At 41.5% G+C, this 13,068-nt stretch overlaps 1 protein-coding gene across 8 annotated transcripts in view; it reads left to right on the forward strand.

The window, feature by feature from the left end:
• ARID1B (AT-rich interaction domain 1B) overlaps positions 1-13,068 on the forward strand; it is a 441,225-nt gene that overhangs the window by 208,193 nt on the left and 219,964 nt on the right. The gene's annotated exons all lie outside the window — the stretch shown is intronic.

Here is a 13,068-nt window from a genome sequence, read left to right on the forward strand (position 1 = left end):
TCTTGTTCTGTTGCCAGGCTGGAGTGCAGTGGCTCCATCTCAGCCCATTGCAACCTCTGCCTCCCAGGTTCAAGTGATTCTCCTGCTCCAGCCTCCTGAGTAGCTGGGACTACAGGCGTGCACCACCATGCCCAGGTAATTTTTGTATTTTTAGTAGAGACGGGGTTTCACCATGTTGGCCAGGATGATCTCTATCTCTTGACCTTGTGATCCACCCGCCTTGGCCTCCCAAAGTGCTGGGATTACAGGCGTGAGCCACTGCGCCTGGCCTGTTCCTTCCTTTTTTAAAATTATTTTTATTTTTTGAGACAGGGTCTCACTCTTTTACCCAGGCTGGAGTGCAGTGGTGCGATCATAGCTTGGCTATGGCATGGCTTCCCAAAGTGTTAAGATTATAGGCATGAGCCACCACGCCCAGCCTGGTCCTTCGTTTTAAACATTGATTGCAATGTGACCTTTCCTTTGTTGCCACCTAAGTTAAAAGACTTTAAAAGACTTTAAGGAAAGTATATGTAAAAATTTAGTATTTGCTATTAAACATTCATTAAATTTTTTGTAATGCTTAGATCCGTAGTCATAGTGTCATTATAATTTGCTAAGTATATGTGGAAAAGAGTCATTGAAGGTCGGGCGCGATGGCTCATGCCTGTAATCCCAGCAATTTGATAGGCCGAGGCGGGTAGATCTCCTGCAGTCAGGAGTTCGAGACCACCCTGGCCCACATGATGAAACCCCATCTATACTAAAAATACAAAAATTAGCCGGGCGTGGTGGTGGGTACCTGTAATCCCAGCTACTCAGGAGGCTGAGGCAAGAGAATTGCCTGAACCCGGGAGGTGGAGGTAGCAGTGAGCCGAGATCATGCCATTGTACTCCAGCCTGGGCGACAAGAGCCAAACTACGTCTCAAAAAAAAAAAAAAAAAAAAAAAAAATCATTGAGCTCCTTTCTGTGTGCCAGTCAATGTGCTAGTCATTGGGGATACAGAGATGAAGCCACACAGTGCTTTTCCCATAGGAGGAGTCCGGTTTAGTGGCAGGGCCACTCGTAGACAGTGCCGTGTAAAATCCCCTGCAGTTTTGTGGCTGAGGTTCTGCAGGATTCTGAGCAGGGATCCCTGGAGTGGAGGGATGGCCTTTGAGATGGTGGAGGGACCCATGCAGCAGCCCCGAGCCTGGCACTCTGGGGAAAGGCTGGCAGCTTTCAGTGTACCCAGGAGCTTAGATTTCAGCCTGAGGCAGTGAAGAGCCCTTGACATACAGAAGAATACACAGATACTGGTTTATATTTTTAGGGAAAATCTTTTATTATTTTAGGGAGGGTCACAGAAATTAAGTCATTTTCACTCGTTGGAAGAAACAGTTTCATGATAAATCTAGTTAGCATTTATTTTGTTGTTTACATTGTAGCATAAACATCTGTGTAATCATGGCAGTTAAGTGAAGCCACTGTTTTTGTTGGTTTAACTCATGACTTAAACTGGAAAGGTATTTAATTTCTTGAGACTTCTAGCCACTGTCCTCCCTTGTCTACTCCTGAGGGTGAGCAGTGCTGGTGTGACTGTTAGAAAGCGCTGACTTAGTCTCTTCCTCTAAGATTGCTGCAGGTCCATATGACCTGTGGGCGGAATGGATGATTGATGTCTTTCTTTTGAGGGGTGGTAGTGAAGTGGACCATAGGGGATTATTAACCACCTAGGTAGCTGGATCAGGCAATGGAGAATCTCTGCTGTTCTTCACATCGAGTATATAGAATTAAGCATTCAGAAACAAAAAGGAGTTAAGGCACATATATCCTTTTCTCCTAGGATAAACTGTAACCCAGGTCATCTAAGTTTTCAAAAATAGACAAAATTTAGGAATGTATGATGAATTTATAGATGATGAAAATCAAATGAAATTGTCTTGTTACATGTGTATTTCTTTAGAAATGTACATATACATGCAATCGTTGCTATATATTATCTTTTAAATTCTTCAGTTTGGCATCATTTACTGGCTTCCTAGTAGATGAGGATTGTAGCTTGCTGTACACTGTGTCTTTCCCACTCTTCAGTGTCCTACCCATCTAATCCCATCAGGTTTTGGTTAAGACTACATTACTGTTTATGTTATTATGTCTTCTTAACTCTTGTTCACTAAGCTAAATATTGCGTTATACTATACTTATACTGTAATACTATAATAAGTTTTAGTTTTGCTTGGAGTTCATTACCTCGTTTTTTTTTCACATGCTTTTCTTTGAACATCTGACTGGGCCTTCCTGTGCCCTCCAGCAACTGGGCAGTGCAGTCTTCATGTGGTCATACCTGCCAGAGAAGTTTTTCAGCTCCAGTATTTTTTGTTAAGAGACAACCCTTCTGTATTTCCATAGTTTTCACCACAATTTGGAGTGGTTGTTAATGCAGGAGGTAGATTCGTACAGCCATCTCCTGGGATGTCCCTTCCTTTTTTTTTTTTTTTTTTTGTGACTCTTCTGTTTGCCTCATGTGTGGATCTCCCGTTTCCTAAATCACTTACCATTTTGCCTGTGCACATCTTTCAGTAGCTTCTTGAGAAAATGTGAATGGGAGGTAAATTTTTTAGACCTTGTATATTTCAAAACACCTTTACTATATACCCTCATATTTAAATTGATTGACTACATAGAGCAATCCTGCATGGAAATCATTTTCTCTAAGAATTAAAGATAAAAGCATCTGACTTCTGGGATTACTGCTTTCAGATGTTTCCTGTTGCTGTGGAGAAATTAGATGCCATTGTGATGTTGGCCCTTCTTTCTGTGTGATCCTGGAAACTGTTAGGGTTTTCGACTGTGATGCCCTGAAATAGTGCTGTGTGTCCCTGTGGGTCTTTTTTTTTTTTTTTTGTACTTCATTGTGCTGGGCACTAAGTTTGTGCTGTTCTTCATTTTGGGGCAATTATCTTATATAGTTATTTGGTAATTTGTTTCTCTCCCTTAATCTACTTTCTTATTCTGGTGCTCCTGGGTGTTGGATATACTGGATTGATTGATCTTTTCTTTCCTTTACTGATTTTTCTTTTCTGTTACTGTTTTCTGCCTGGGAGATAACCTTGACTCTGTCTGCCAATCTGACTGTTAAATTTTCTTGTTTTTCTCTTTATATTTTTTAATTCAAAGTGTTTTTCTTTATTTAATAGCATTCTTTATTTCCTGTATGCAATCACTTTTCCTCTCTCAAGCAGCATGTTATTATTTTTTACAATGTTTCCTCCATTCCTTGCATTATCTGTTCCTCCTGAATTATCCTTTTTACTTTTTACAATCTGTTTTAGGCTGGAGGCTTCCTCAAAAGTGTGAGAATCTTTGTTCCTATTTAAGAGTGAGGTGCATTAAAAGGCTGATTGGTAGTGGTGCGTGCCTGTAATCTCAGCTACTCGGGAGGCTGAGGCAGGAGAATGGCTTGAGCCTGGGAGGTGGAGGTTGCAGCAAGCCAAAATCACACAACTGCACTCCAGTCTGGGCAACAGAGTGAGACCCTGTCTCAACCAAAAAAAAAAAAAAAAAGAGGCCTGGCACAGTGGCTCATGCCTATAATCCCATCATAGGCTGAGATGGGTGGAGCATGAGGATGAGGTCAGGAGTTCAAGACCAGCCTGACCAAGATGGTGACACCCCGTTCTCTACTAAAAATACAAAATTTAGCCGGGCGTGGTGGCAGGCGCCCGTAATCCCAGCTACTCGAGAGGCTGAGGCAGGAGAATTGCTTGAACCCAGGCGGCAGAGGTTGCAGTGAGCCGAGATGGTACCACTACACTCCAGCCTGGGTGACAGAGCGAGATTCAGTCTCAAAAAACAAACAACAAAAACAGGCTGATTGGAAGCCTCCTGTGTGAGCTGGGCATGTGGACAGGTGGGCATTTCTTTGGGGTTATCATGTGATCAGCCAGCTTTTTCCCTGGGGACTTCCTCATGGTGATGTGTGAAATGTTTGCTCAGGAGGAGTTTATTTTCTCCAGAGAAGACACCGATCGTGTTCTGCTTGGAGGACATGGTGGGTGATGTCTAAGCCTGGTTGCTGACATTATGGGGCTGGGCTGGGGGGCTTAGAGTCTCAGTGTTCGGTACTTGCTCTTAATGTACTGTGTGGCCATTTCACAAACCACCTCATCCCTGTGAGCCCTACTCGTTTCTGGTTTCGTGTCTACAATGGAAGAGGGATGATGGTGGTCAGATGCTCTTGTTTTACAGACTCTTGGTTTAAATCTGGTTTTGGTCTGGTGGTCTCCAGTTCTTGAGCTGTTCAGGTTATACCAGCTGTGTTGATTTGTTCCTTCTAGTTAACCGATTTCCTGCACCCCTCAGCCAATTAGGATTGACCTTGCTTTTCTCATTCCTCTGCTTTCCATCTACATATATTGTTAGCACTATTGTTTCCGTTTACAAATCACTTCAAAACTTCATTTTATTAAAATAATCATTTTATTACCTCTCCCCGTTTCTTGGGGTCAGGAAGTTGGAAAGGGTGGGGTTCTGGCTGGGCTTCTTGCACCTGGTTGTGGACAGGCAGTGGCTGGAGTTCGGAGGGGATTGGTTGAGCATCTCCAGGAAGTATCAGGACAAACCTTGGAGATGGGAAACAGCACAGCAAGGCATGCTCCCACCAGCAGTCTCGTGCAGCTCCAGAATGAGGGAGCCATGGGAGCGGCGTTAGTTTAATAATCATTGGAACTAATTCTCTTTCCAGCTTCCCCTTGGACCTCTTCACATTTCTACCTAGATGTCTTATCAGAATGGAATTTTCAGATCCTTCCTTCTGCCCCACAGTGCTCTTTGCCATGCTCTTTTAAGGTACCAGAATACTGGAAAAAAAGGGCGTTCTGGATAAGTGAAAATGTCCTAGGACCTGCTTGGTGTTTACTGACTTATTAGGAAGTTGATAGTGAAATGTGAAGGGTTCATGACAGTGACTTGGTGTTACTAGAAAGCAAAAGTAAAGTGAGGAACATAGGAATCCACAAGTGCTGGGTGGGGTGCAGTTGTGGATGAAACTTCAGTGCGAAACTTGTAATCAGAACATTTAGCTTAGGCTAAATGGAGTTTCTTTCTTTTGTTTCGTTTCGTTTCCTTTTCCTTTTTTAGAGAGGGTCTCATTCTGTTGCCCAGGCTGGAATGCAGTGGTGCAATCATGGCACACTGCAGCCTCAACCTCCCTGGGCTCAGGTGATCCTCCCACCTCAGCCTCATGAGTAGTTGGGACTACAGGCATGCATGCACCACCACATCTGGCTAATTTTTTGTATTTTTTGTTGAGACGGGGTTTTGCCGAGTTGCCCAAGCTGGTCTTGAACTCCTGGACTCAAGCAATCCACTCATGTCAGCCTCCCAAAGTACTGGGATTACAGGTGAGAGCCACTGCACCTGGCCAGTACTTCATTTTCATACAGAGACTATTTGAGAGTAAGACTTCATTTCCAAATAAAAGTAGGTTATTAAATATTGCTTTATATATTTTTAAAGTTCTTACAGAAAGAAAGCTTCCGTATACTCTAGACAATTTTGAGATTCTTTCAGGCTGTGACTCTTAAGGTCAGCTACATTTTTATTGACAGCAATCATGGAAGAAAAGTAAAGAGAAGTGAGAATACAATGTTGTGATTCTGTTAAAATCACTCAAAATGCTTGAAATTGATAATACTTTGTGGCATGTTTCTTTCTAAAATCAATGTGATAATATCCTCTGCATTGATAAACATAGTTAGCAAGCATTTTTGTACTTAGTGTTTGTGTATAAAATGTAAAGGAAAGTTTTTTAATTCAGAGAAAGTGTTCATGTTTGAAAGACAATATATGGATCTGGAAGAAGTAAAAGTAAATCTTTAAACTCTAATTGCAAGGCTGTGTGCTTATATTTAATTGACACACGTTTAAACATTGGTTGTAATGGATTGTTTGCCATTTAACTGACATTAACGACCTCAGTTAACTCATGTTTTTATATTACATTGGCTGTTTATTTTTTGTTAATTTCCCTTTAGTGTTCAGCTTCCCATACATTAAAAGTTTTGCTTTTTATAAACAACTACTGTGACTTGAATCTCTTTTTATTATTAAAACTTTCACACATGTATTGGGTTTAATTGCGTATACTTTTTGTAGCCTGAAAATGTGAACCATATGATGATAAAACTTTAAACATCTGCACATTGCTGCAAAACACAGCTCTGTTAAGGGAACTCATACCTAAATATCATCATCCTGTCCAAGTCACTCTCAGAGATGTGACTGTGCCCTGCCTGGCTCATCTCGGATCAGGACAACGCCTGCTTCTGGGTTTGTTGGATGGGAATTAAAAGCAAAGCTGAAGCAGAACCTTTACTGCTTTATTTCGAGATGTGATGTCCTGTTGCACCGAGTAATTTTCAGTAAAAGTATTCCTGCCTCCTGCGATTTTTCTGTCAGTTTTTGTTAATTTCTGGCAAAATTCCTTAACTTGGAAGGCTTTTGTCTTTGATGTGTGAGGACTCACAGAAGAAGGGAAAGAGATCTAGGAGGATCTCTAGCCCTTCCTTTTGGAGTTACCTAATTTTCATTTTCATCGCTTACCTGTCCTCAGCTGTCAAGGCCTCAGGACTGGTTTTGTTCGTCACTCTGACCTTCCTCTCAGCACCTTAACTTGTTAAGTAGATAACACCTGTGTGGGAAGGTATTGGATTTTTAATTATTAGAGGGACACATCCTCTTTCTTGAACAGGCTTGTAGCTAATTGTTATTAAATACAAAATTTCATTTCAGTTCTAATTTCTGTTTAATAAAAAGCTTTTTAAGTCTCCAAAGTTTGATTGTCTGATTATTTTTAAGTTTATTCAAAGCGTGAACCCCCTGCACGGTAAAATCGTCAGCATAAGAGACAGCAGGGGCTGGTAGTTAGGCCCTTGCATCTGAATCTGGCTCTGCCACTTGGGCGGCTTGTTTCATTTCTTGTGCTTCAGTTTCTTTACCTACAAAATGGGACAACAGAACCTATGTCTTCGGTGAAGATTAGCACTTGATGTGCTTAGAGCATTGCCTGGCTCATAGTAATTTACTCAGTAAATGCTTGCTGTTACTGTTGCTATGACTATTATTATTAAAGAGCTTTAGATACTTCTACAAAGACTACAGTATAGTTACCTGGACCTAATTTTTTTTAAGACCAATGCTACCATTTTTAAAGGAAACTCATCTCTCAGCATAATGGTAGTAAAGTGGTAGCAAAATGATAGTAAAACTGATTAAACAGGATTAAAACACAAACTGGCAGTTCATTATATGTACTTTGTATTAATAAAACAACATAGGCCGGGTGTGGTGGCTCACACCTGTAATCCCAGCACTTTTGGAGGCTGAGGTCGGCGGATCGCTTAAGCCCAGGAGTTTGAGACCAGCCTGGGCAACATAGCAAGACCCTCATCTCTACAAAAATATAAAAAATTAGCCGGGAGTGGTGGTGTGCCTGTCGTCCCAGCTGCTCAGGAGGCTGAGGTGGGAGGATGGCTCTAGCCCAGGAGGTCCAGGCTGCAGTGAGCTGTGATACCGCCACTGCACTCTAGCCTTGGTGACAGAGAGAGAGGGAGAGAGAGAGAGAGAGAGAGAGAGAGAGAGATCCTGTCTCAAAAAATTAAAAAACAAAAAGCAAAATATAAGATGGGGGCACCTGTTTTTCTTCCATTCCAGAGAGATAATTATAGCTAATATTTCTGTTTCCTTTTTCTAGTCAGTTTTCTAGATATCAGTGCTAGTTTTGTGTCTGTTTTCTGCTTTTTTCATTTGACATCACTTGAATTTCCTTAGCTTGTGGAATCTTTTGTTTTGTTTTGCAAACTTAATATATTCTCATACTTGATAGTTATAGTAATACATAAGCTTTAGTCATTGACAGGCCCCATTAGCCCTTGTTTATGTTATTTACCCTTCACAGTATCTTGCTCGAATCTGGAATTGTGTCCTGTTGAGACTTTATTCCTTTGAGTTGAATAGTACCTTTCTGTACTTTCTGTAATATGTTTCGAATATACATATGAAATACAATGCAGGTAATTAATCTATAGCAGATAATAAGTGTGCATGATGGTGATGTTGGGGATAATGGAATATTGTAGAAATGGTCAATATCTTAGTCTTTCATTCTAGATGCTTACTGTTTCTATATATAGGCAAAACACTAAAAAAATCTGATCTATTGGAATTCAGATTTGTCACAAATAGTTTTAGGGTGAAGGTAGAGGGATTATTGCTCAAGGATTTAGCTGGAGACGCACTTAGTAGTTACAAACCGGGAGCTTGAAGAGTGAGAAGGGAGTTTAAGGGGATAGGATAAAAAACAGACCAGTAATATGCTAAATAATGTAAACTTTTGGGCCAGTTACTTAATTTACATATGCCCAATTTGTGTGGTGTTTCAAAGGAACACTTCTGTTGTTTTAAGTGAAGTGACTCACATTTCGTACTATCTTCATGCATGCTTGGTGCCTGCAGCCTGCCACTGTTTGTTGTGCTCATCTCAGGGGATTTGCTGCAAACCGTGGTGAGGGGGAGGGGAGGAAGGGCTAGTGCACCCATGGAGTCCTCCTCTGGCTGTCTCCTGGCCACTCCTTCCGTAGTTTAAGTGGTGGCAGCACATCCTCTAGCCTCTACTAGGAAGTGAAAAGTCTTACTAGCAAGGAGTTAAGGACTGCCAGAGGAGCTTTCTTACCTGCCAGCTCTGGACATCTCATTTCCTCTTTGTCTGAATGCATGTGCAAGCTTAGGAACTTGCCCACTGCAGCATCCAACACAGCTGGTTTGTCTGTGTTTCAGGAGAATGGGGAAGTGCGCTTCAATCACTTTCAACACACTTCGGCATGTTGAGCCATCTGATAGGGAGGGACATTGGTGCGTTTTACTGCCTTCTTCCTATGTACCTGGAGCTTTTGTTATCTTAACTGACCAGCTCCTTACCTATAACCTGGATTAGAGAATGGCAGCCAGTATTCATGACAGTCACATATGTGCGTTCTTACAATCAGAGAAATGTGCCATAAAAATAATTTCTCATTTTTTGCCTCTGTGTATTCTGCTCCTGTAGCTTGGACCCCCACGGCCACATTAAGGCCATATTGTCACAGAGATCTACTATACTCTATTGACTTTTATTGTGTTCTGTCATCCTGCTGTTATGACACAGAGACCTGAGAGTGTTGTGATCTACTTCCATTCGTTGAGCTCCCTTTTGGGTTTAACTTCTTGGCCATGGTTATCATATTTTATTCGTATTACTCCTGATTATTTCACTCCTTGGTTGCTTTGTGAAACCCCTCTAAGTCAGGTCAGCCACACTATGTCTCTACTCCCATGTCTTCCATGAAACACTGCTGGGGCAAAATTTCACAACTTTGGCTGCTGGCATTTTTGCTACAAAGGATCGTCTTATGTCCTGGTGGTCAAGGTGAAGTAGGATTATATCTTTTTGCGGTTATGAAGATTCTAAGCACAAGAGAAGATAATGATGCATTTAAACAGTCACAAGATAATACATGTTAATCTTCAAAAAGTTTTGGGAATTCATCATAGCTGTACTATACAAAGCCAGTGTATAAATTGAAATTCTAAAGTTTTACTCAAAGGTAGATAGTCATTAAGTAAGGACACTGAGGTGACACATATTTGGCCTTTAATCCCATTTGGGCCACCCCATAGTTGTGTGACTGTGGCCAAATTACTTAACATCTCTAAGCCTCACTTTCCTCATCTGTAAAATGGAGATGATAATTCACCCCACAGGCTAGTCTGAGGAGTCAGTGAGACTCCCCTTGACTTCAGTATTGAAATTAGCAGTGTTTGCTGATTTCTTATTAAGTGTACATCGAATAAATGCCTTGTCAAGAGTGCTGATGGTGGAGATAGTTGAGGTGGTGGTGGGAGTCGCAGTAGCAGTGGTAGATATATGTTACCTCCCGGGTGATGGGAGTCTTCTGTATTGCTGCCATTTGGGAGAATGACAGGAAATAGTGATCTCATATTTAATCAGAGGCATCTAAGCTTATGGTTGATACCTTTGGTATAATTCTTGCCAAATAATTTGATTTTCAGCCTTTACAATGAATAAAATTTCTTATACAGAAAATATTTAATTCAGTGAATACTTAGGAGCACATGTTCTCTTACTGGGCTTACTATTTGGGGAGCAAAAATATGAATAGGAAGTGGTGTTTGTCCTTAGAGAACTTGAGATCCAGTGAGTTGTAGAGTCAATGGACTGGTTACAGAACAGACTTCCTTAACTTTTTTTTTTTTAAAAGAGGGTCTCACTCTGTGGCCCAAGCTGGAATGCAGTGGCAGCATCATTGCTCACTGCAGCCTGGAACTCCTGGCCCAAGCGATTCTCCCACCTCAGCCTCTGAGTAGGTAGGGCTGCAGGCACACACCACCATGCCGGGCTAATTTTTCAAAACATCTTTTGTAGGCTGGGCGCTATGGCTCACGCCTGTAATCCCAGCACTTTGGGAGGCCAAGGCGGGCGGATCACAAGGTCAGGAGATCGAGACCCTCCTGACCAACATGGTGAAACCCCGTCTCTACTAAAAATACAAAAATTAGCTGGGCGTGGTGTCATGCGCCTGTAATCCCAGCCAGTCGGGAGGCTGAGGCAGGAGAATCACTTGACCGAGGGAGTCGGTGGTTGCAGTGAGCCAAGATCGCGCCACTGCACTCCAGCCTGGCGACAGAGCAAGACTCCATCTCAAAACGAACAAACAAACAAACAGAACATCTTTTGTAGAGAGAGGGTCTCATCTTGTTTTCCAAGCTGGTCTCGAACTCCTGGCCTCAAGCCATCCTCCTTCCTCAGCTTCCCAAAGTGCTAAGATTACAGGTGTGAGCAGCTGTGTCAGGCCTTTTCCTGACATAGGAACCTTTTAACCCTTTGTTTTATTTTATATTTTTGCTCAATTGCATTTACTAACTGAAATTAAGTATCATAAATGGCTTTTCATGGCTAATCATAGTTCACAGCCAAGATGATTAATAATTATAACTATAATAGTAACAACAACTAACATTGAGGGTTTACTTATGAGCTAGGCACTTTTGCAAACATTTTACATGTATTAACTCATTTAATTTTCATGACATTCCTATGAGGGCTGTTATTAGTCTTGTTAGTTCTACTTCCTCCTGAGGCTCTGAGGAGCAGTAACTTGACTTGCCGACTGTTGCACAGTTGGTACACATGGCAGAGACACTTTCAACCCTGGCAGTCTGGGCTTGCAGATGCTAGCCTGTCTCTTGTGATACTCATTGGGAAATGGGCATGCATTTCTTTCTTTTTTTGTTTCTGTTTTTGTTTTTTGAGACGGAGTTTCGCTCTGTCGCCCAAGCTGGAGTGCAATGGTGCGATCTCGGCTCCCTGCCATCTCCACCTCCTGGGTTCAAGCGATTCTCCTGCCTCAGCCTCCCGAGTAGCTGGGATTACAGGTGCCCACCACCATGTCTGGCTAATTTTTTGTATTTTTAGTAGAGATGGGGTTTCACCATGTTGGCCAGGCCTGTCTTGAACTCCTGACCTCAGGTGATCCACCCACCTCAGCCTCCCAAAGTGCTGGGATGACAGGCATGAGCCATTGTGCCTGGCACATTTCTATATTAAGCTAGGATTGTCTGTGTTATTGTACCAAATCAGAATTAGAGAAATGTTGAGGGGAAAAATTCATACTTATATCTCTTCCTTACACCCTTCTTGAACTTCAGTAAATTAAAGGATATTTTCCTGAATACATTATCAAGGTACTGATTTTTAATTTATTTTAATTAGGAATAATCGGAACTTAATATGTTTTCATACACATAGTAATAAATTATTCTAAATGTCCTGAGTTTTTTCCCAAACATTTCAGTATTTCAAAAGTTTTATTGAAATGAGATGCATTATCTATAAACTGCCCTTTATTTTGTACCTTAATTTGTTTCTCCAGGACATGTTTGTTCAAGTGTATATTTAAAAATTTTTAATCTTGAAAATCAGCCAAAGATATTTAACAAATTTGTAATCCTAATTTAATAACAAAGAAAACATATTTTTGAAAAGTCAATAAAGTTTTCAAAGATCTCTTGTCGTGAACTCTTGTTATGTCTAAGTAACCTTAGACATGGGCATTATTTTACAGTTTACTTTTCTTTCCAGTAGAAATATTTTATGGAGAGTGTGTATTGTGTATGCTATGTATGTCATGTATAATAACTGTACAGGGTAGCATGTCAATGCAGATTGCACTAAGCTAACATTTTAGCTTTTGGGTTTCTGTATTTCCTGCTGTGAAATATTAACTAGTTGTAGATACAGACATGAGCGTGCTTGTGTGTGTGTTGTAGTCCTTCATCTGGGAAAGCTATTGGGTATCATTGCAGTTCAGTTGCTCCCTTCTAAGTTTCTAAGGTTCGTGGGGAAAAAAAATAACATGTAACTGTTATATGTTAATATCTCATCATCTCCCAAGTAAAATATAAAAAGCCAATTAGTTTTGAGTTATTATCACAGCCTCTGAATTTAGAAGATGGTTAATTTGTTTTCAGTGTTTCCACAGCTTTGTTCTAAGATGTGTGTTTTCAGTGTTGGTGAGCATCTTCGTGGGTTTTCTGTTTGTTTTCCTTATCAGAAAAGGCACCCTGGGAATGGAGGGGACAGACGGCTGACACCAGGGCCGTAGCTTTTGGAACGGGAGGTATTCAGAATGGCCTCCCATCTGTGGGGCCTGGACACGGATAAAACTTGCAGCGGCTGTCTGGCTTCTCCGGAGCAGCCGTGGCCTGTTTCTGCTCAGAGGCCACTGAGCCTTGGAAGTCTGCCCTGGCTATGGAGCGGTCCCAGTAGGTTGCAGGCACTGTGCGGTGGCAGCATAAAGGTCAGCAGCAGGCACAGCGTTGGAGGGAGCCGTCCGCTGCAGACAGGACTGCCTGGCACCTCTGTGTCACTCTGCAGTTAGCCAAGTTTATGTTTTGGATTTAAAGAAAGAAATCAACTGTGATTTTAAAAAATAGTATTCGGTGAATTGAAAGACCTTGTAAGTCGGTCTAAAATTCAGATGCCTTCTGT

The sequence above is a fragment of the Symphalangus syndactylus genome, chromosome 2 (genome assembly GCF_028878055.3).
Source record: "Symphalangus syndactylus isolate Jambi chromosome 2, NHGRI_mSymSyn1-v2.1_pri, whole genome shotgun sequence".
NCBI classification, from domain to species: Eukaryota; Metazoa; Chordata; class Mammalia; order Primates; family Hylobatidae; genus Symphalangus; species Symphalangus syndactylus.